Source organism: Rhipicephalus microplus, chromosome 5 (genome assembly GCF_043290135.1).
Source record: "Rhipicephalus microplus isolate Deutch F79 chromosome 5, USDA_Rmic, whole genome shotgun sequence".
Lineage (NCBI taxonomy): Eukaryota > Metazoa > Arthropoda > Arachnida > Ixodida > Ixodidae > Rhipicephalus > Rhipicephalus microplus.
The window spans coordinates 20066267-20089311 of record NC_134704.1 but is presented as its reverse complement, the minus strand read 5'-3'; the positions used below and the strand labels follow the sequence as shown (position 1 = coordinate 20089311).

Genomic DNA, 23045 nt, shown 5'->3' with positions numbered 1-23045 from the left:
CATTATGAGAGACGCCATGGTGGAGCACTGCGGAAATATCGACCATCCGGTGTTCTGTTCATACGTGTGCCGATGTCGCACAGTGCATGAGTGTAGCCGTAGAGTTTCCTAAAATTAACTTGAGGAGACTGTGGTGCTGCAATCGTTCAGCGACAATGGGAATGATGGGTAGTACATGAATTTTCCCATGCTTCGTGCTTGGGGGTCTCGAACGCACTTGTACGTGGCTTTGTTTATTGCTGTGCTTTGGTTTTGTTTATAATAAAAGAACAGACCGTTTTGAACTTCGCGACCCGATTTGTCTTGGTAAGTCTAAAAGGTTAAGGTGGTGAAGTGAATCTGCAGAACATTCGCTGATTGTCGTACCGTAACATACCAACTCCAAGTCGCACGAAGCCACACAGAGCAGAAAGTGCAAAGATCAGTCAAATCCATGTATACCCATCATTCCCATGCTCGCTGAAGCGCCATGCGTCGCAGCTCTCATAGGCACTAGCCCCAGAGTTCCCTCTAGTGTAGTACTTATAGGAAACTCTATGGGAGTAGCATTTTAGTCATAATCTCGATGGCGTTATTATGGAGCTCGGAGTAAATACGTTTGAGAGCGACTGTGTGGTCTACCGGTTGTTTAATGGGTGCCGTTGCGCGCCATGACACATCACTTTCAGTCGCTTCACAGCTTGGGAGGATAGAATTTGAAGGCACACAAAAGTTTGTCAATTTTGTAAGTCCACTTTATCTTAGCACCGCACTTGGAAAAAAGTGCCCGAAACCGTGGCAATGTTACGCAAAAGCTGTTGCTTCTTCATGAACTCTCTGGACTCTGTCCTGTAATGGCTTTCCGACGATGGAAGGCAGTATTGTCGTGCCCTACGCAGCTTAAACCAGACGCGCAGCAGGCTCTGTTTAGACGAGCATACAGGCAAGCTTGCAACTTCGTGGCTGTTTTATACCGCACACACCTAGGCCTTCTCGCGATAAAGGTTGCAGTGAGGTGGGTTATGTGTACGTCGCTTTATTCCACAATATTGTTGCGTTCTTCTTTTCAGCATTGCAAGGAAACTAAAAATTGGGGGGGGGGGGGGTATTTGAGCAGCTGCAGTCATACATCGTAACGACTAACTGTAGGCCAACTCTTGACGAGTGAGTATGCAAGTTTTCTCGTTGCTTTTACAGAAGCAGCACTGCTGAAAATCCTATTCGCTGGCACTGCATTTGACGTTTAGGCAAATATGCCAAACGGCCGAATAAATTTGTTTAATCGGTCTTAGCCTCAAGGTGTGAACGGCTGACGTGGCGGATATGGCTCATGCAGTGTATCCCATCTTGTTCTGCTGCTGAGGACGAGGTGGGAGGTTCGATCGCCATGCCACGGTAGCTGCATAAAACGCAACTCAACAGCCACAACAAGTACAACAACAACGATAATAATAATAATAATAATAATAATAATAATAATAATAATAATAATAATAATAATAATTATAATAATAATAATAATAATAATAATAATAATAATAATAATAATAATAATAATAATAATAATAATAATAATAATAATGAGTTGATGAAGAAAAAGGACAAGCGAATAAATGTGCGTTTTCCTCATGGAGTGGTCCAACGTCCATCTAACCTTTTATTATTCTGAGTTTTTCTTCAATACAGACCCATCCTATTTGCACATGGCTAGCCAAGCGTAGAATTTTCTCCTGAAACCAGGAATTTCTTTTTATTTATTTGATGCGAGGAAGTGAAAAAAGCCAAGATAAACATAAGTGGTGAGTTTCGCCATCTACCGGCGCAAGGAGTAAGGAATGAACTCGCAAAAGCGGGCGTCGCGCAATACACCCGAAAACCGAAGCATGTGTTTTAACCTCCGCTCGGGGCATTGGTTACAGTGCTCGGTAAGTTTTAGTTTCCGGCGGGCTTTAGTGCTCGCGCGATAAGTTTAGCCGGTGGTAGGTATTAGTGGTTTCTCGCTCAGCAGGCAAGCCTGCAACAGGGGAACACGAGCAAGTGCCGACTCGATTAGAAACTATAGAGGAAAGCGAAAATGTTTCTCACGATACGCCATGTACCAAAGGTCGACGTGTTCAACTGACACGGCTACGAATAAAAAAAAAAAAGACAATGTAACGGCTTCACGGAGGACCAATTCGCTCACGAAGGCCTGCTGAAGGAAGCTGCTTCCTCTTATTTATTTATTTTTCTTACTTCCTTCATACATACCGGAAGTGCAAGCTGAGTAGAGTCGTTTAGGATCGTATCACCCGATGACTCGGTTCTCCTTTCATTCCCGTTCCGGTTGGCAGCAGCATAAATGTTCCCATACTAAGTTCAACCACGAGCTCGTTTCAGTGACCGTAGAGCGTCTAATTAGAATACAGGCTCGAAAGGCGTTACAGGTGGTGCGGGGCACGCCGGGCAGTTAGGCGTCGTGCGACGAAAAGCAATTACGGGCGATCAAGGTGACCGTAATCGGAACGGAAACCGACGGGGTAATGCATACAGGTTCGCGGCGTGGCCGCGTTTACAGAAAAAGACAGGTAGCTGTGTTTTTTTTTTTTTCATACGAATGCTGCCGCAGGCAGGAAACTACCGTGTCCACCTTCGTTGATTCGATCGGTTTCTTTTTCTGTTTTTTTTCGAATGCATATAAACGCCATTCATCACTTTCGGCGGTCACGAAGCGAGAGCTGGTAAAGTTCGGACCCACCGGTATACGGCACGAAGGTGCAGGTGTTCGTATGAAAAGAAACAGAGGGAGATTTATGGATCGGAATTACCCAGCTTCAGCTGTATATACGGTCGCGATATCGGTGAGCGGTATGAGGCTCATTCGCGCGTGCGGTATACACAACGCGCGTCTCGACGAGCCTTACATGAAGGCCTTCGTCCACATTAACATAATTCCGTCGTCATTATAACGTGTTTCGCGAATCTCACTGAATATGCTACAGATAATACTGTGCGAATGGAAAGATTGGATTAAATACTTCCCTACGTAATACCATGGCCTGAAGATTTGAAAATTTTAGTACGTATACAGGTTAATATGGCTTGAATTGGTTACCCTTAGCTTGGTGAAATTCGTCGTACTACCGCTTAGAAGGGTTACCGAAGGAGAGTGTCAATTTAACACTCATTACTGCACACTGTGTTACTGATCTAAAGCCTTGTAGCAGTAAGTCGAAGAAAAGCACTTTTTTTTTTAAAATCTAGTGTTACGGGTAGATGCGTCGGAGTGATGCTTCCCTCCCCCTCCTTTTTTTTGCTTACCTTCTATTAAATGAATAAGAGTTCTTTGGTTGGTCACACTTTATCGACTACCGCGCAGTGAGCTCCTTTCACACGCCGCCTTCATTTTGCGGGCAGTAACATGTCATTCGCCAACTATTTCATTTATCGCATATCATCCCGTCTATTTCTCTTCTTCTGCATATGCACATCTCTTAACTGTTTCTTTCTTTCATTTCTTTTTCTTGTTTTGCAGTTGAGCGCCTAAAAGTATAGTGTATACTTTTAAAGGAACCGCAATTACTGGTGATGTAAGAATATCGCCACACATGTGCGCCGTTTCTAATTCCCAGCACTTTTAGATTATAATGTAAATTTGTATTGCAACCTTCATGATATTATGGCTATCCGCTACCAAGAGCCCCGATATTGGGGATCAACTGTGATTTGCCCAGAGGGCCCACGATGCGGCGGTCGGGCTTGGCCTGACTGTCCCAATGTGGGAGCAGCACGGTGCGCGTTGAGTCGTGCACCTTAGGACTTCAAATAAAGTTTCGCACCCATCCATTGCTACTTTCATGCATATTTGCCCACCTCAGTTTGATGACATTTATTGGAGCGTATTTAAGAAATATTATGCCTGAATAAGTGGTCGCTCAGTATAAATTAAGAATATTTATAAACAATTACGTTTTTTTTCGATACCGATAAGATCTTTCGTATATCTTGTAAAAGGACACTTTATTAAACTTCAAAAAGAAGTAAAGGGGAAACATGAAAAAAAAAACTGAAGATGCCACCATCTCGATTTCTGGCACTTTACTCCCCTCGTTTGCTTGTCCTGACGTCACAAATTGCTTTGACAATGTCTGCTCAAATGTACTTTATTGTCTATGATGCTAAGAAATAGCCAATTGCATTACAAAGAAATAAGTGAAATAATGGTATTGAAACCCACAAAGTTAGCTGCCTCTAATCAATAAATGAGCCAAATCATTCCTCTTCTTCTATATTTACAAAGTAAAATGAGGCGTTTAGGGGTGGCACTCGTTTATATAACAGAAGAGCAGTCACGACAATTGAAGCGGTAATCGCGTAACCAGCCTGGGCACCGATTTGTTTTGTTTTGTTTCCCTGGGAGGTTGGCTCATACCCACTCAGGGTGATTGGCCAAGAAAGTGTAGTGCAGTTTTTCTGTGATCATTTTAACTATGTGTAATGAATTGGTATTATAATAAGACTAATGTAAAAATAAAAACAACATAAAAAGAGCAAACGAAAAAAAATCAAGTTGAGCGATTTTGAGATTTGAGGTGTTATGATTACCACTCAGCTGCGTTTACTTCACTCGGCCCTGGGGAGCAATAAATAATTTTTTTTTTGATTGAAGATCACAAAGGTATACGCTTGGTTGCCTGAATATAATCGCAAACGGCATTGAAAGCATCCCTGTGGCAATGTCCCAAAGCTGAGGCGCCAAAGCTTAGCGCCGTTTCCGCCGTCAATCTAAGGCCTATTTTCCGAAATGGCATAACTATATAACCTTTTTCTAAGTATCTCGTAGCGGCGACAATACAAAAAATAATGATTCCATTTCTCCGCAGAATGCGCAGAGGGGTGATGTTGTCTGACCAGCTCTGTGTAGATACAGGTTTAGGGGGGGGACACGACATCGAAATTTAGTAATTAAGACTTCGAGCTTTCTGGACTGACTCCAGTGGGGTTGCCATGGAAACATGAGGTGGTTATAGTCTGTCCATGTAGTTACTTTTTCTATCGTATCAGTGGAGATTGCTGATTTTCGATATCTTATAGCCGTGATATATTCAACATCTGGCAGTATGGACAAAACTGGCCCATCAAGTGCGGCTCGTGCTAAGGAATCGGCCAATTCATTTAATCTTAATCCACAGTGACCCGGAACCCATAGTAATCTCAGGAGTCTCAACTGCGGGGGTACTAATGTTTTGAATGTGCTTAGAATTCGAGAGTTCTCTGAAGCTGTCAGAGCTGCACAAACTGAAAGAGAATCCGTCATTATTACTGCGTTGTTTTGATTTGACGGAAGTTTTCGAAGAGCTAAAATAATCGCCAAGAGCTCCGCTTCAAAAACTGGAGTAAAATCAGGCAGTCTCACTGAAAAGGACCAGTCAAGCAAATCAGAGGCAATGCCTACACCTGCCTTTTGATTATTTACGGAAGCATCTGTGGCTATTATATTTTTAGTTTCTGCATGCTGCAAGTAATCTAATAATATGTTATTTAAAAATTTGAGGGATTGTAATTTGGCGTTTTGGGGGAATATGTCATCATACTCAATAATAACATGAGAATTCGAGTCATTAGTCTCAATTACATTTCTAATGTTCACATTTATACTTTGTAGATTTTTTTTGTACAAATATTATCTGAGGTGTGTGAAACCGTGGCCAATGAGCAAGAAAGAAGGCGTCTGGGTTTGCGATAAAAGCATATTGAGATCTTCTTGCCGGTAAGCTATAAAATTTTAAAAATGCTTGTACGGTCAAAATTCGAAATCGACAAAGTAGTGTAGGCAGGCGCGCTTCCTGGTACAGTACGTTGATAGCCACAAATCTAGGGAGTCCCAGACACATTCGCAGTGTTTCTCGCTCCAAGACAACTAGAGGTTTCGTTTTATAAGCAGGGTCACCCGAGAATAATATGCAGCCGAATTCCATGATGGGGCGCATGTACATCTTGTACAACGTTATCAAGGTGTGCCTCCGTAACCCATATTTCCGGTTACTTAGCTTGTGTAGTAAGCCTGAAGCCCGCTGTGCTTTGGTAGTTATATACTCTATGTGTGGACTCCAGTTAAGTTTGTCATTATAAATGATTCCCAAATATTTTATAGAGTCTACTTGCTGGACGGGTTCCTGTTTATATTGAATTGAAATTGAAATTGGTTTTGCAAGCGGAAACGCCATGAGCGCGCTTTTGTTGACATTTAACGATATCGAAATCGACTGCAACCAAATTTCTAACATGTTAATATATCTTTGTAATTTAAGTTGTAATGAGTAAATACCACAGTCAGCAGCAAAGAGTGCGATGTCATCAGCATAAATGTAGACAGTAACTTCTTGATCTGTTGGAATTGTGCTCATTAAAGCATTAAATAATATTGGAGATAAGACTGCTCCTTGGGGAACTCCGCGCGTTTGTTTAAATCTAGATGAGGAACATCCATCCTTGACGCAGTAGAATTCTCTTGATTTTAAGAATTCTGCCACCCACTCAATAAAATATTGTGGGAAGTTCAATCTCTCTAGCGTATTTAACAATATGAAGTGCTCCACACTGTCATATGCCTTGGCTATGTCAAGCGTTACTAAAGCAGCGTATTGCCTTCTTTTACGCGCGAGCTGTATTCAGCTCTCTAAATCAGCATGGGCACACCAAATTGAGAAATCACTACGAAAGCCGATTTGGTTCGGTTTTATTACTAAATTGTCTGCCATCCAGATACTTACTCGGCTATGTAGGACCCTCTTTACTAGTTTGTCCATGTTAGATGGGCACCGATTGTTGTTGTTGTTGTTGCCCCTTCGCACTGGCACATACCCACTATGGGGGATTGGCCATGAAATCTAGAAGTATCCTATATGAGATATATTAAAAGGTTTATCCTTAATGAAAAAACTAATGATGTAATAGAAAATAATAATTAACTAAAAAGGAATATTAAACTAAACAAATAATTGAAGATTGAATCAAGAAGAGAAAAGGTGAGGTAATACTACAGTGGAAGACAGAAATTTTGAGTAGACCAGACAATCGAGCTTATCTCACCCGGTCACAATCAAATGAATATGCAAATTTCATTCAAAATTAGACAAGTGTCTTCAGAAATATATTTAAGCAGGCATTATTATGACATGCGCTTTGATTCTCGAATGAAATTGCATACAGCATCGAATACGCTCCTGTGGCAATGTCCCAAGCTAAAGGCACCGAAACTTAGAACATTATCTGCAGTTAAATTTAAACCTACTGCTTGAAACGGAACAATTAAAAGTCTTTTCCTAATTAATGAATAGTTTTTACATGTTATAAAGAAATGCTCTATTGTTTCCGTTTCTTCACAGAATGGACACAGGGGGGATATCGCCAGACCAGCTCTGTGCAAGTAAAAGTTTAATGGAGGGACACGACATCGAAATTTGGTTAAAATAACTTCTAACTTTTTAGATTGACTCCACTGAGGTTTCCAGGGGTATGTTAGGTGCTGATAGTCCGTATATTTAGTAATATTTTCCATAATATCCGTATAAATAGCCCATTTTCTATATCTGATCGACACTATGTGTTCCGATTCTGGTAGTACCGAGATCACAGGGCCATCAAGTGTGGCTCGAGATAGTGAATCGGCTATTTCATTCAACCGTATGCCACAGTGTCCCGGGACCCAGACTAACTTCAGGAACTTCACATGAGGTGGAACTAATGTTTGTAATGTCGCTAGAGCTCTTGATTGTTCTGAAGCTGTGAGAGTAGTACACAGCGAAAGAGAATCAGTAATTATCATTGCACTCTCTTTTTTTGAAGGAAGTTTTCGTAGCGCTAAAATAATAGCCAGGAGCTCAGCTTCGAAAACCGGAGTGAAGTCTGGTAGTCTTACCGAGAATGACCAACCGAGGTAATCTGAGACGATTCCTACTGCTGCCTTTTCTTTATTCACAGAAGCGTCTGTGGCTATTATGTTCTTTATTTCCGCATGAGCTATGTCTTCTAACCTGTCATTTAAGTAACTCGAAGATTGAAACTTAGATAGTGGGGGAAAAATTTCATCACATTCTATCGTAATATTGTGATTTAATGCTTTGGTTCCAATTACCGATCTGATATCCACCTTTATGCTTTCAAGTTTCTTTTGTACAAAAATAATCTGGGGAGTACGAAAGCGTGGCCAGTGAGCGAGGAAGAAGGCGTCGGGGTCACTAATAAAGGCATATGCAGACCGTCTCGCTGATAAGCCGTAAAATTTCAAGTATGTTTGTACTGTTAAGATACGGAATCGGCAAAGAATAGTTGGTATGCGAGCTTCCTGATATAGTACATTAATAGCGACATACCTGGGGAGTCGCAAACACAACCGTAACGCTTCTCGCTCTAATAGAACTAACGGTTTAATTTTGTACGTAGGGCCACCCGAAAATAATATACACCCAAATTCGAGTATTGGGCGCATGTACATTTTATATATCATTAATAAGGTGTGTCTACGTAACCCATATTTTCTGTTGCTCAACCTTCGCAATAAGCCTGAAGCTCGTTGTGCCTTTGCCACGTTATAGTCTATGTGAGGGCTCCAGTTAAGTTTCTCGTTATAAATAATGCCCAAATATTTGATAGACTCTACTTGTGGAATCGGTTCCTGATTATAAAGTACTGAAATTTGAATAGAATCTGCTATAGGGAACACCAGGAGCGCACTTTTACTGATGTTTAGAGACAATGAAATTGAATGCAGCCAAATTTCAAGAGAATACATGTACTTTTGCAATTTTTGATGCAAAGAATAAATGTCACTGTCTGCAACGAAAAATGCAATGTCGTCTGCATAAATGTAGACAGTGATATCTCGTTCAATTGGAATTGAGCTCATCAACACATTGAATAACAGCGGAGATAGGACCGCCCCTTGAGGTACTCCACGTTGCTGTTTGAATTTAGATGAGTGACATCCATCCTTTGCACAATAAAATTCTCTCGATTTTAGAAACTCTGCTACCCAATCAACAATATATCGCGGAAAGTCACATTCGTGTAAAGAATTCAATAAAATTGAGTGCTCAACGCTATCATAAGCTTTAGCTATGTCTAGTGTTACTAGTACCGCGTATTGTCGTCTTTTTCGGGCAAGCTGTATTCGGCTCTCTAAGTCGGCATGAGCACACCAAATTGAGCATTCGCTACGAAAACCTATTTGAAATGGTTTCAATATTAGCTTGTCAGCCATCCAAACTTTTATTCTATTATTGAGAACTCTCTCTATAATTTTGATCAGGTGAGATGTTAGAGAGATTGGTCTGATGTTGTCAATGTTAAAACCTGACCCTTGTTTTTTTAATATGGGAATCACTCTAGCTATTTTCCAGTCATGTGGTATCCAGGCATTGCTTAAGGAATAGTTTATAAGGTTGAGGACGTCGCCGGGTGATATCTGGAATAAAATTTTAATCACCGAGCCAACCAAACGTCATCTTCTTCACAGTCTGAGTGGTACCCTCTGCCTTTCTGAGTGGCACTCATCTTCTTCAGTACAAAAGAAACAAAACATTAACGATGCAAGTATTCAGAAGATCTTCTTCGCCAAAAGTAGCCCAAATTCAAGAAAGTACATTGGAAAGTACACACTACACAAAGATATTACATAGTGCTTAGGTGTAAGCCCAATTTTATTTTCCAATTATTGAATCTCGTCTCTTGAAATAAACGACAACGTCATTTGGAAGAATTCTTCCGATATATTAACACGTAACCTGCAGGCGGCTTCGGGTGTAATTTCTTCTATTCATAGTTTAGCACTTACACATATCTCGGTAACCGATTAATAATAATTTCTGGGGTTTAACGTCCCAAAACACCGATATGATTAATAGAGATGCCGTAGTGAAGCCCTCCGGAAATTTCGACCACCTGAGGTTCTTTAACATGCACCTAAATCTAAGCACACGGGCCTGAGACATTTTCGCCTCCATCGAAAATGCTGCCGCCACCACCGGGATTCCAACTCGCAACCTTTGTGTTAGCAGTCGAGCGCCATGACGACTAGACGGCAACGGTGGGACCTGGTGACAGATTGAAAGGGAAGCACAAGTATTTCCAATGGAAACATTTTCTTCGATCATGATATTTTTCTTATCAAACTAGCATCGAATGTCATAGAGTGACCGAGCGTGTTTTCCAGTTGATACAAAGCCGAGAGGCTACCGAGAACCTTCAATCGATGAACTATTTTCGGAACTTGCCAGTGCTATCGCGGTCGAATATCGGGAAGAGTGCGCTTTATTTATTCTGGATTTTATATCAACCATCCTGTCACGCCGAATCCCATAAAAGTATCACGCAAGGCTTTCGCGCACTGTGCCGTAATACTTGTTGAAGTGTTCGCCTACGTGTACGGCTTTCTCAAAACACACTGCGCGTGGTATTATGTACGAGGACATATATTAGCATCGCCATCTCCCCCACAGCTCTTCGTTCGCCAATTATTTAACGGGTGATAGTGACCTGTGAGTGGTGAAGTCCAGTCTGTGTTTAGTGGCATACTATTAATACCTTATCGTATTTGCCCGCATACTACCAGTACTACTCGCCACTGGCTTCAGTAGGCTATAGTTAAGGCTATAATATGAATGATTTTGGTTATTGTTCGCTAATAATATAGTCCAATAATGACTTATCTTCGACAATGGTATGTAACTGAGGTTAAGTAAAGATAAGTGATTAGTAAGGTTGGTTAGTGTGGGATCGGTTATAGTAAGCGTTGGAGAATATTCGATATCCGCGGGTATAAGGTAAACATCGAATGCCGACATCAATAAAGAAGAATAAATGTGTGTCGTTATATGGTGGTCAGACATTTATACTGTCACATATATGTAAGAGTCAATCAAACCTCCTTGTTTTCTTTCTTTTAATATTTAAATTGTTCTTGATCCATCCTTTGCTGTGGGTTTCGTAGTTCTGGTCGTGTGGTCTTTAGGTGAAGCTTGATGGAAATGGAGAGCCTCTTGCCCAGCATGCACACTAACGAGTGTCGGCACACCTCAAGGGTCCGTCCTCTTACCTTTCTTATTTAATGTTACTCTCATCGCCCTCTAAAATCTCAAGTACTCTCAAATCATGACAGTTAGATTGCCACTATCCCTCAAGAGGAAGGTATATAACAGCTGCATCTTGCCGGTACTTAGCTACGGAGCGGAAACCTGGAGACTTAGAAAGAGGGTTCAGCTTAAATTGAGGACGACACAGCGAGCAATGGAAAGGAAAATGGTAGGTGTAACAAGAAGAAAGCAGAGTGGATTAGGGAACAAACGCGGGTTAAGGATATTGTAGTCGAAATCAAGAAGAGGAAATGGACATGGACCGGGCATGTGCACGTAGTGTTGAGAAAGACGGGGACGCCAACACGGTCCCGAAGGCGCCACTGCTTTCAACTCCGCCGGGAAGGTCACCAGCCGTTTGGTAGCGTATGTTTCTCAGCTCGCGACTGCTTCTGCGCAGAGCTGATAAGACGAGCGGACGAGACGACGGTGAGTTTAACAAGGTTTATGTACAGCATATATACAGAGGCGTTACAATTTCGGCACTGGGGCCGACAGAGACTCGAAGAGCCGAGCTCTCCTCTCTAACACATAGGTCAGCTTTTCGCCTAAGACCGCCGACTCACACACATGTCGGCTCTCCGACATGGGGACTCCTCTCTCATAGGACCGCCGATCGCGACGCGCCGCAGGGCTTCTTTTATTTGCACCGGGTCCAACCAAAATGTCCAATCAGAAGCGCCGCTGGTCGTCAGGGCAGATTACTCCAATGGGGTCGCCGCTGGTCGTCAGGGCAGACCCCCAGACACGAGGACGCCGGCTCGCTGTCACGTGCGCTGCTGACTCAATGCACGTGGGCCAGAGAGGCGCCGCGCGTGTTCACGCCGTTGAGTTGTTCGCGTCAGGCGGACTGCGGGCTGGCCTTGACCCAGATTGCCTTTTTCAGAGGCACGGACGTTTGACGAGGACTCGCTGGCATAACAGCACCCCCGCCGCCAGACAATGCACCGGAAAGACGAGCTGCTTCCACGGGGCTCGGATGTCAGGTGCGCTCGTTCGCCAGGTCCCTCCAGGTTCGCCTCCAGGGCCATGGGGAGAATACAGCTTCAGACTGTTCCGGGAACACATCCCATTTTTGACGACGGATCCCAGCTCCACTGGCTTGTCGCCACAACTTGTCGACCAGCTTCACTCGTCTCTTCTGACCACCTTCGGTTTCAGCACTTGTCGATGGTTCTGCAACTTGCTAAGAACGGTTCGACAACAAACAACACACGACACAAGCAAGTGCCCTCGGTCACCCGACAGAACACCAGACAAAGTATAGTACAACATATACCTTTCTACGTGTCTATCGGAATTTTGTTCCCTCTACATCAAGAGGCACATGTGGGACACAAGACTCCTAAAGTAAGAACTTGAATTTTTCACAATTACAACAACGCAACGAATTAGAATACCACATAAAGTTGGCCCCTTGAGATCACTCTGAAGGAGAGCGCTCAGCCCAGGTCGTGATGAGGTCAAAATTTTGCCCCGAATCGCCAGCGAGAAACCGAAAGGTTGAGAAGGTACTAGCTAGAACGCACTGCTCAATGCACCTGCATTGGCGTTTAGCTTTCCCTTTTTTTTTGATAGCGAACGTCAAAGTTGCGCTGTGGAGCAACATGCTCCACCTCAGTAACCGGCCACTTTTAGGCGACGATACCTACGCGGCACCAAGAGCGGCTCACACTTTCGACGTTGCACAGGGGAACAACGATACGGCTTGCTACGGATTGACTCCTCACCGCTTAGCTCGATATCGTGTTCGATCACCCTCGTGTTTCCGGGGCGGTCCGAAAACACGTCTTCAAACTCGGAACCAATCTTTCTCAGGTCCTCTTTCTCAGGTCCTCCTTCACTTAAGCTAGGCTCTAGGTTTATCTGCTCCCGGATTACTTTCGATCCCCCTTCAATTACCTCACTAGAACTCAAAATTTCTGCTTCCTCTTCCTCTGAAGCACTTAAAAGTAAATTTACGACTGCTTTCAAGTTACTGTGATAAATTTTGTTCGGCCGCCTTCCTAATTTCTCTTCACAATTGGTATCAGAAAGCTTCGATATCACTTTGGCGGGCCCTTCCCAATGAATCTCAAGCTTGTTCCTTTTGGACGGCTGAAGCAGCATTACCTGATTATCAACTTGAAAAGCGCGCTTCTTCACCGATTTCTCGTAGTGCTCCTTCGACAGCACTTGTGCTGCGTTTTTGTGGCTTTCCACTAGCGCTTCAATCGAGAGATCCTCACGCTGCTCTCGAATGAGCGTCTCTCGATCAACTCTCGGCAGCTCGCTCCAACTTTCCGCTACAGGCGAGAGCGTTGCAACCCTCTCGCTCTGACTCAATGGCGCCATGTCGTCTCCCCTTTCTAGGGAAACCGCGCCGGTCGGTTCGGCGACGGGCCGCTCGCGCGACTGCTCACATGACTCACGCGGAAAATTTCCTTTCTGGGGTTCCGTCGACCCGCCGACAAGGTCACCTGAGAGTTCACCGCATTGAACCAGATCAAGCTGCCGCGATAGCTTCCGCGCTTGCGATCGCGTGAGGGCCATGCACGCTAAGTTGGGGAAGAACGATTTGCCCTGCTCTTTGAGAAGCTGCTCCGAGTTGTTGGAGAAAAGATAAGGAAAACGATCATTTAGCGCGGCAGACACAGCCGCTTCGGTGCGAAGCTCACCGAACGGGCCTTCAATGACAACGGTGGCGATTGGTAAGCGAACACTCTGCTCCTCGGCGACTTGCCTGATCCACGCGCATTCTCCTGTAAAGTCATCCGGAGACACCAATGAAGGATGGACAACGTCCATGGTTGCTGCTGAGTCTCTAAGTGCTCGGCACGTTTTCTCATTCACCCTAATTTCTTGGAGATACGGCTCCAACAACCGCATGTTTTTTTCTGATTCTCGGATCGTTGCGAAGGCAAACTTTTCCTCACAGTTTCTCGCGATGTGTCCTTCCTTTTTGCAGTTGTAGCAGATTAGTGGCTTCCGTTTGTTTTCCGATTCAAATGCCTGTGTGGTAGAAACCTCACTCGATCTCTCCGCTTCTGTTTGCCCTTCCCCTACACTGTCCTTCGTAAGAGACGGGTCCTTCTTGAAATTACGGTGCGGAGCGGGTCTCCGTTGATCAGGTTTCTTTGAAAAGCCCTCTTTTCTCTCATCCTTTTCAACGCGCACTGCCCTGCTGTGCAACTTTCGGCGAGTATAATACTCCTCAGCTAACTCTGCTGCCTTGTTTAGCTGTACTTCACCAAGTCTGTCCTGCAGCCAAAGCCTGACATCCTCCTCGAGGCAGTGGTAGAATTGCTCCAATGCAACGCATTCCACCACTTTATCGCGGTCGTCATAAACACCTTCGCCCTTGAGCCATTCAATTAAATCAGCTTTAAGACGAAACGCGAAGTCAACGTGTGACTCATTCCCCTTTTTAGCATACCGGAACCTTTGCCTGAAAGCCTCGGGTGACAACTTATAACGTCTCAAGAGCACTTCCTTAACCTCGTCATAGCTCTCAAACGCTTCCCTCGACAAGCAAGTTATCGCGTCGGACACTTCGCCGGGAAGAAGAGCTAGCAGGTTCCGCGCCCAAAGAGGCCGCTCCAAAGCGTTTCGCTCACAGACGTGTTCAAACTTGACGAGATACTTCGCCATGTCCTCGCCTACTACGAACGGTGGCAGTTGGTCCCGAATTCTAAAACCGCTGACCTGAATCGTCGGAGGAGCTACGCTAGGCGCCTGAGAACACTGTAGGATTGCCAATTCTAGTCGTTTCAACTCTAGGCGCTCTTGTCTCTCGGCCTCCTCGCGGCGTTCTCGCCTTTCAGCTTCTTCACGTTCGCGAGCTTCTCGCCTTTCCTCACGTTCGCGAGCCTCTTGCCTTTCAGCTTCTTCACGTTCGCGAGCTTCTCGCCTTTCCTCACGTTCGCGAGCTTCTCGCCTTTCAGCTTCTTCACGTTCGCGAGCTTCTCGCCTTTCAGCCTCCTCACGGCGTGCTTTGATATCCACCCAGGCCTCATCGACTTCCTCAGCCGACACTCCCTCATCCTTCATGATCTCAAGGATCGCTTGCTTTCGTTTCGCACGGCCCAAAGTAATGCCGAGTTCCTCACAAATTTCGATGAGTTCCTTCACTTTAAGGCTCTCCATCGTTCACACTAGCCTCTTGCTGTTTGCCCCTGTTAAGAATCTACTTGCCTACCCACTATAAGCCTACTAGCAAGACGCGCAAGCAATTTTTCACACTCCCGTGTTTACCCCCTCTGCACTAACTTTGGTTTCAAAGCGCTTCGACTTGGCTTGAAACGATCAAAGCTCACTTCAATGCTTCACACAGCCCTTCTCTAAACTACTACAACCTGAGCTAGAGTAGTCTGGTGAACTGAGGGGAAAACATCAGGCACTCACCGCATCAATGTCGCTGACGCCGGCCGATCCCGCAGCTGCCAACCACTGTTGCGAAAGACGGACCGATCCCGCCGAAGCCACCACTGTTGCGAAAGACGGACCGATCCCGCCGAAGCCACCACTGTTGAGAAAGACGGGGACGCCAACACGGTCCCGAAGGCGCCACTGCTTTCAACTCCGCCGGGAAGGTCACCAGCCGTTTGGTAGCGTATGTTTCTCAGCTCGCGACTGCTTCTGCGCAGAGCTGATAAGACGAGCGGACGAGACGACGGTGAGTTTAACAAGGTTTATGTACAGCTATTATACAGAGGCGTTACAATTTCGGCACTGGGGCCGACAGAGACTCGAAGAGCCGAGCTCTCCTCTCTAACACATAGGTCAGCTTTTCGCCTAAGACCGCCGACTCACACACATGTCGGCTCTCCGACATGGGGACTCCTCTCTCATAGGACCGCCGATCGCGACGCGCCGCAGGGCTTCTTTTATTTGCACCGGGTCCAACCAAAATGTCCAATCAGAAGCGCCGCTGGTCGTCAGGGCAGATTCCTCCAATGGGGTCGCCGCTGGTCGTCAGGGCAGACCCCCAGACACGAGGACGCCGGCTCGCTGTCACGTGCGCTGCTGACTCAATGCACGTGGGCCAGAGAGGCGCCGCGCGTGTTCACGCCGTTGAGTTGTTCGCGTCAGGCGGACTGCGGGCTGGCCTTGACCCAGATTGCCTTTTTCAGAGGCACGGACGTTTGACGAGGACTCGCTGGCATAACAGTAGACAGGATAACCGCTGATCATTAAGGGTAACTAACTGGATTCCTAGAGAGGGCAAGCGGGTTAGGGGGAGACGGAAGGTTAGGTGGGCAGATGAGATTAAGAAGTTTGCGGCTATAAATTGGCAGCAGCAAGCACAGGACCGGGCTAACTGGTGGAACATGGGAGAGGTCTGTGTCCTGCAGCGGACGTAGTCAGGCGGAAGATGGTGCAATGATGATGATGATGTTGTTGTTGTTGATGATGATGATGATGGTGGTGGTGATCCTCCTATCCCGTAAAATGGCAACTATTCCTGACCTTGCCCCGCCGCGGTGGTCTAGTGGCTAAGGTACTCGGCTGCTGACCCGCAGGTTGCGGGTTTGAATCCCGGCTGCGGCGGCTGCATTTCCGATGGAGGCGGAAATGTTGTAGGCCCGTGTGCTCAGATTTGGGTGCACGTTAAAGAACCCCAGGAGGTCGAAATTTCCGAAGCCCTTCACTACGGCGTCTCTCATAATCATATGCTGGTTTTGTGACGTTAAACCCCACATATCGATCAATTATTCCTCACCTAAAACACGCCCTATACGCAGATGACATCAGGCTATGGTCTATACCCATGGCAGTGATGGTGGCATACAGGAGAGGGGTGGGGACGGGCATGCGCAATGGGGGTGTAAACGCCACTGGGAGGAATGCTTAGAGGAGAGAGGGAGAGGGGTGCGCATGCGCTGTAAGGGTGGTCAGGCCACACACCGGATTGAGCTCGGCAATAAGAGGCTTCGCATCTGAAAACATACACACAGACAGACATACTCAGCTTCGCTGATGCAGCGGCCTTCGTGGAATGAAGCTGACTGGATTTTTTTTAAATTTTTTATCCCGTTTAGCGTCGTACACGTCGGCATCGTTTTGCGTTCACGATCGAAACGCAGACGTGCGATGGCAGCCAGGCCTGCGGTGCAACGCGTGGAACCGTCGCCGCCACCACCGCTATAGCCGTCGAGCACGCGTTTAAATTTTCATGCGTGCGGACGTGATGGGGGCGTCGCCTAAAGCTCGTGAAACAAAAATGATCCCCCCTTCGCCGGTGGGTATAAAGTTTCATATCTGGCGTCACGTTGATGGTTCTGCGTGCCATTTCCTGTTCCATCGGTGCCACCCTTTTCTCCAATCCCATCAATTTTATCTGTGAAAGAGCCAGTGCTGTCATTTGTATCATATGTATTTCTCCGCTTCCATCATTTTTATCTGTAGAAGAGTCAGTGCTGTCATTTGTATTATATATATATATATATATATATATATAGCATGTGCACGCTTGACTGTTTTCTGTGACGGTCTAAATGTAGCGTCGATAAAATGCATTCTCCCCTGTTCTCAGCTGAACCCTTTTTGGCGTTAATTACGTGATTAGAAAAAGACGCGGCTAAACATATTTGCAGCAAACACGCCTCAACATTTAGTATGACTTGAATAGTCGAGAGAGAAAGCGGCGCTTCAAGGCTTCTTGTGCAACCTTTTTCCGACGTGTCCGCATTTTTGTTCCTCGGCCTCCCCAGTAAAGTGAAAATCGCTTTGTGACTTTTTTAAAGTGTGGTAGTAGACGAAGAAAACTGGCGCCCTCACGCTTACTTTCAGTCCGTCAAACATAAACTCACAGGAATATCTCTTGGCTGTCATATGTTTTCTTGATCTACACTTATATTTAATTTACTTCTTTGTATTATTTTTTTTTTCATTTTGTGTGTGCGTTTTTTTCATTTGTGTGTGCGTTTTGTGTGTGCGTGAGAAAATGTAGGTGAGACGCAAATGCAACGCGTTTGGAGGGAAGAACAGCCGACGTCACTTTTCATTTTCATTCATAAACCCCTATTCACGGAGACATTTCCAACGACTTCGCATCCAGCCGTCAAACAAGGTCATGTTGATTGATGTTATTTAACTACACAATACAAATGACAGCCCCGCCGCGGTGGTCTAGTGGCTAAGGTACTCGGCTACTGACCCGCAGGTCGCGGGTTCGAATCCCGGCTGCGGCGGCTGCATTTCCGATGGAGGCGGAAATGTTGGAGGCCCGTGTGCTCAGATTTGGGTGCACGTTAAAGAACCCCAGGTGGTCGAAATTTCCGGAGCCCTCCACTACGGCGTCTCTCATAATCATATGGTGGTTTTGGGACGTTAAACCCCACATATCAATCAATACAAATGACAGAAGCGTATATATGAAAGGCCTACTTGGCACTTCGAAAGCGCGAAGGCACAAAACACTTCTACCTGCGTCATAACTAATCGAGCAAAGACTACACAAAAGCAATCACCTTATCGTTTCTGTAATTAAACCTAAATAGTTTAATAGTATTGATGACGCTGCGCAACGCCGGCTGTCCCGTCTCTTTTTTACTGTATTAGGTGACTGCAAACACGGTTAGGGGATTGATTCTCTCTTGTCCGTGCTATCAAACGCGTGCATCAGACAGCCTCCCGAGCGCTGGCGTCAACTCGGAATGTTAATCCTAACAGTTTTCGCGTCTCGAACCAACTGTAATTCTCTCGTTGGCCGCGCGCCACAATCAGACGAGCGTTACTTCGCAACGAGGTGCCGGCATGCTCGTCTCTTTATTTTGCCCAGCAGCTTCTTGCTTCTTCGTAATTGCGTGCGTAAGCAAGGAAGGGGAACGAAAAAGAAATAACCTAACGAAGCATTATTAGCGTCGAGAAAAATAATATAAGGAATGGAGTTGTCGGCACGGCACCTTTTCCGGCGTTTATCCTCACTTGCGAAGCCCCTCTCTTCATCATCTACCCACAACGCGCTAGACGGATCGCGATGTTCCCCCTCATCCATAAACTGCCGGACGGATTAGGGTCAAAGGATGCGCGTTGCCAAGCAACCATCGTTGCGTGCATAGCGGTGACCGCGAGTGGTTTGTGCGTACCGCTAAGCAAGCTTGCGCGTGTTTGTGCGTGTGCCTAAGCTGGCGTGCAAAGAATGCGCAAACACGGCGCGTTCCTCGCACCCGCGCTTACAGCGCACGAAGACGGATCGCCTCTGTCGCATGCGGCGTCGGCTTTGTTTTCTTTCGGTGTCGCTCTGGGTTGCGCGTAAGCAATGCCGTGGGGTCACCTGCCGCTTTGCGGCGGGACGTGCCGCCGCGTGTGTGCTTGAGGACGCAGAATCCTTCTTCCTGCGCAGCCCGGATGCCCCCTCGACCTCGAATGCCGGATTGTTGGACCTTTGTACTCCCTCCTACTTGACTTCCTGCGCTCAACAAATTTGTTTATCTACTCTTAAACGAGTACTGTCGTATTATTATCAAGATTCTCTTCTTCCGGTGACCAGTTAAAGACGGAAATTCCTTGGATGACTTTATTGTTGTTCGTACCACGCTGGAATTGTTTATAACGTGTTGCTGGGAGACTGTGTTTCACAAGGAGATATATTGTGCTGCTGGCTGTCTTTACCCTCTCGCCCTTGTGAAAAAAATACTGTCGTGTAAAACTTTTGTAAAAACTGCTACTTGTGCGAGTTAGTTCATAATTAAGACGAATTCACAGCGCAAAAGATGAGACACTTAAGAAGGAACAAACACACTCAAATTTATTGTAGTTATTTTTTCATCACCCCCCCCCCCCGCACCCCCTGATGGCCAACACTGTGCACGCCTATTTCAGTCGTTAAAGAAAGACGAAGCTCATGCAACTACATCCTTTGAGGCCGTATCCATTACACACCGCTCACTGTGCCACGCATAGCTGATAACCGATACGCAGAAGAATGGGCATGGGAATATTTTCTAAATATGGTTGCATATCAGTCATTCTAGACTGGTCCTAATCCCCGCCTTTCCTTTTCTTCCTGTTCCTTCCTTCCTTCCTTCCTTCCTTCCTTCCTTCCTTCCTTCCTTCCTTCCTTCCTTCCTTCCTTTCTTTCTTTCTTTCTTTCTTCCTTCCTTCCTTCCTTCCTTCCTTCCTTCCTTCCTTCCTTCCTTCCTTCCTTCCTTCCTTCCTTCCTTCCTTCCTTCCTTCCTTCCTTCCTTCCTTCCTTCCTTCCTCAATATGGTTACAAAAATAAAGAGACCACTAACGCGACGCTCGTCGTTAGGCTCGCCCAGTTTTCATGACTAAACGCACTCGTGGAGAATGCCCGCAACACGCTCGCACTATTATTGCCGCTCTACCTATTGAGGCGGCAGCTGGCGCCAAGGCTCGACACGTTTGAATCCGGCTTTTGTTCTCCGGAAATAAATTTGAATGGCACCTCGGGAAAAAAAATATACGCAACATGACCTGAAAAGACCTTTTTTATTTTTTTTACTAAAGACCACCACGTCCCAATGGAATAACCTGTGGGCTAAGGGTTTGGACCAATTCTAAGGAGAAAAATTGTGGGCAGCAGCTGCTTCGGATTGCGACACCTTGAGAACTTTTTTTTCATTTGTTATGAAAAGAATAGTGCATATGGTTACAAATCTTCCTTTTTTTTTCGCTTCGATAGTGCCACGCTGCTCATACCACACAACCGAACTTTCTTCTTTACATAAATGGAAAACCGTGTGCCGTCTCTCGAAGGCTTTGTTAACTGAAGTTCGCGAGGTTCTGCTTTATAAAAATGCTGTCTTTTGAGAAATACCTTCATATAGAATTTCGTTTTCCTAGCCACGTCATGCGCTTTCACAGCGTTGTCGCAGCCTTTCGGAGGCAGGATGTTGTTCCCTCTATTTCAAAGCGTACCGATTTGTCAGGTTCGATTTATAATTGGATTTAAAAACAAAGAGAAGTGTAGCGACGCTGAGTCTTTTCATCTTTACTTTTTTTTGTGTGTTTTCCATACGAGCTCCTTTAGGATGGTGGCAGATTCCTTTCTAGTGGCGCGCGAGAACCAAGCACTCATTTGCACCAAGCATTCACTTCTGGTTTTCCGAATATTTACAAAAACATTTTCTAAAGTATTAAAATGAACGGTTCTGGTTCAAGTCAAGAGTTATATGGGATACATAGGACACATGATTGTAAATCTGCCTAATATAAAGACCAAATAACTGTCAGTATGGTTAATGCAAATTAATTGATCGAGTTCATTAAAACATTGTGCGGCACCTGGCGGAGCAGACCTCAACCATGTTCTTCTTTCAATGTGGCCTCCGAGATCTACTTCAGCAGAGCGCGAAACGCACTCAACCCAAGAAGTGCACCAGAGCACACGAATGCCTACTTGAGAGTGCCCGTACCAGAGGCCACAGGCGTATTGAGGTCGCCTGCAGAGCTTTATCGTTGCTACTACATGCCATTCGGCATCCTGGTTTGCTTGTTCATCTGTATGTTTACGTGCTTGCAGACCGAGCTTACGCGACCGTTCTCCTATACTTGTTATCAGCTATAGGGTAAGTGAGTGAAAGGGCTCATAATTTATGTCACTTGAGGGATGAAGATTGGCGTTATAGAAAAATAAATGGAAGAAGTTTTACTGCGGCTAGTTTTTATAGGCAAGAGCACGTCTCAATTTTGTACATCTCCTTTCTGCACCCCCCCTCCGTTTTTGTCGTTCCCACAATTTTTTGAGAACCCTGCCCTACCGCGTATTACGCGCAATGGTTAAAGGAGTGTAGCGATCAAAATTCTAGGCTACGACAAGCCACTTGTGTGTTCCCTCTGCATGCAAGGACACTCCACACGAATGGTCGGACCTAGCGAACGGTTAGAAGATATTTTGATTCACCTCCAAAGTGTACCTAAATACCCATTCTCCCGATCGAAGCCCATCGGTAGCGCGTCCAGCACTGACGAAGCTACATTAGGAAGGGCAACGAAAGTTGTGGTGACGTCCGTGACAATGAATCTTCAGGGAGCATAGGTGTGCGAAGTTTTCCTCTTCTGGGGGGACGAAAGCCGTCGAAGTGCGCCCATTCCCATCATGTCAATGTATGAGACTGACTTTTCGCCACCCCCCACCCCTCTTAGCTGACTAAAAGACGATCCCATTCCGCTACCCGTGTACACGCCTATGGTGAGGTGAGTGACCTCCGCCACCTACGTACCAGCAAAGCCAATGCAATTGTCAGCGCGTTTGTTTTGCAGGTGCTTGTGCAGCAGAAAGCGACTAAAGCACTCCTACTTTACTTAAAGTCAACAAACCTGAGCGACTGCCTGTGGACTGTGTGTGGTCCCCCGAGTGTGCGCGTGATTGTGTGTACCTTCTTATCTCTCTGCAACGACTTTTCTCCCTTTCATCCCTTCCCCAGTGCAGGGTAGCAAACCGGACGTGCGTCTGGTTAACCTCCCTGCTTTTCCTTACATCTTTATCTCTCTCTATCTCTCTGTGTGGCACGTCACACGTCTGTGCGAGAGCAGACGAAATTCAGCACAACGTGCGTCACAGCCTTGTTTGGCGACGTGACCAAGCCACCTACACTGCTACGCCACTGCACAACTCTGTGAGGCACTGCGCCGTGCTCCCGACCGGGTTGCAGAAATTAGGTGCCTTTTCTCATCTTCTAACCACTACCACCACCACAACTCTGTGCCCAGAAACAGAAACTTGGCGACATAAATAAATTGGCCACGTAAATACAGCAATAATAAATTATTTAGCTAACATAAAGGAACTGTGGTGCGTGCATCATGCGTCTAAGAGCTATAAAAAAAAACGCTTGCAACAAAAAAAAAACGCACAAGCCACAAATACGGTGGCACCAATCTTTTAAAACTGGCCTATGATGGCAGGTTCTGGCTAAATAATGACTAATATCGGCTATTGCTGTCCCAGTGGCAAAACTATGTCTATAGTGTTAAAGAGGTTTGAGAACTCTAAGTTGTTAACCTCTT

At 45.7% G+C, this 23045-nt stretch overlaps 1 protein-coding gene across 1 annotated transcript in view; it reads right to left on the bottom strand.

Annotated features, from left to right (window-relative positions):
• The window catches only part of LOC119174912 (uncharacterized), a 205967-nt gene that overhangs the window by 181657 nt on the left and 1265 nt on the right, over positions 1-23045 (bottom strand). The gene's annotated exons all lie outside the window — the stretch shown is intronic.